The sequence below is a fragment of the Sinocyclocheilus rhinocerous genome, unplaced genomic scaffold (genome assembly GCF_001515625.1).
Source record: "Sinocyclocheilus rhinocerous isolate Xijiao unplaced genomic scaffold, SAMN03320098_v1.1 scaffold190, whole genome shotgun sequence".
In the NCBI taxonomy this organism is placed as follows: domain Eukaryota; kingdom Metazoa; phylum Chordata; class Actinopteri; order Cypriniformes; family Cyprinidae; genus Sinocyclocheilus; species Sinocyclocheilus rhinocerous.
The window spans coordinates 277,288-278,902 of record NW_015623079.1 but is presented as its reverse complement, the minus strand read 5'-3'; positions in this window follow the sequence as shown (position 1 = coordinate 278,902).

Sequence of the window (1,615 nt, the reverse complement as noted above, 5' to 3'; positions counted from 1 at the left end):
AAAAAAACAGCCCAAAGTAGCGCAATTACCATGTCCCAAATATAAAAATGTAATTTCCATCCCTAAAATACATATTTTACAGTCACTGTTATGCACATTTATCATAAACACAGCTCAAATGCTTCCTACTAGTGTGGCCCAAAACATTTAGCACAGTTTTATTACAGGTAGAATGCAAAATGTTTCAGTACAAGCATTTCAACCAAATGTACACTGTAAAAAAAAAAAATCATAATTTTACAGAAAATAACTGTTTTTTTTTCAGGTTGTTTTCTTTTATTTTGAATTGCAGTCAAAACTCTGTAAAATTATCTCTGAATTAACTACTTGGCTGTTATTTTAAGTATTATGACATTAATGACAAATTACAGCAATTCACATTTTTTATACAGAAAAACTACTGTATTTTTATACAGTGTGTTTTCTGTTTTCTTAAATTACAAACAAATGTATTTAAAATTACAAAAATAATCTGTAATTAATACAATAACAAAACCGTTAGATGATAAAATGGTCAAATGACTTATTTAAATAAGCTGAAAACTCTGTTATTTTACAGGTATTTCCTGATTTTTTTTATGCTCAAACACCTTCACTGAAAAACAAAAGACAAAAAGACAGTCAAATGACTGGCAGCACAGGGTGCCAAACAAAAACCTTAAAATTAAAGTAAAATCTCCTTGTTTAAACAAGCTGACAGCACTGTTAATTTACAGACATTTCCTAAATTATTACAATCAAACACCTTCACTGTAAAATTAACTAATTAACTAATTAATTAATTAAACGTCACATGACTGGCAGCAACAGCACATTAAACACTAACAGATCTCTCTAGATCTCAGCATCTTCATTTATTACAAACCAGTCTGACTTAATTTTTTTCATACACAACTTCTTATTGAGAATTAACAGAGGTTTTGATGTTAATGTTTTATTGAAAATAATAAAGTTTGAAGTCACCATTGTGGAGATAAGCATTTGCTTTAGTTGGGCTTCTGACCCTTGACTTTATAATATCAGTCTTTTTCTGGTTGCTATAACTATGTGTTTTTAAGGCATGTTTGTTATAGCAAACATTGCTAATGAAAAATCTGTTCAGATAAACCTGATTACTTATTGATGATAAGTTAATTATCATATAGTAACCTGATCACATCATCAGTATTGTTTCTGAGTATGTTAAAATTTAATCTTGCTTTTTTTTTTTACAGCAGTCTTGTGATGTTATGACAGTCAGGGATTCACTTTTTTTTTGTCATTATATGTCAGAAAGTAGAGCCTGACCGATATGGGTTTTAGGGATATTAGGGAGTAAAAAAAAATATCGCTATATCGGCCGATATTCTTTTTGTATATTATAGTACAGTACCAGTCAAAAGTTTGGACACTTTCCCATTTGTGTGTCCAAACATTTGACTGGTACTATATATAAAATACAGTATATACATAAACAGAATATATATACATAAACACATTTTTTGCAATGATCACTCAAATGTGGTGATCAAACACATAATGATGTGACAAAGATACATAATGGAGGCAGGGCATTTAACAATTTAACAATAAACTTTATTATCCAAAATGAGTCTGACATCAGTGCACTGAACAG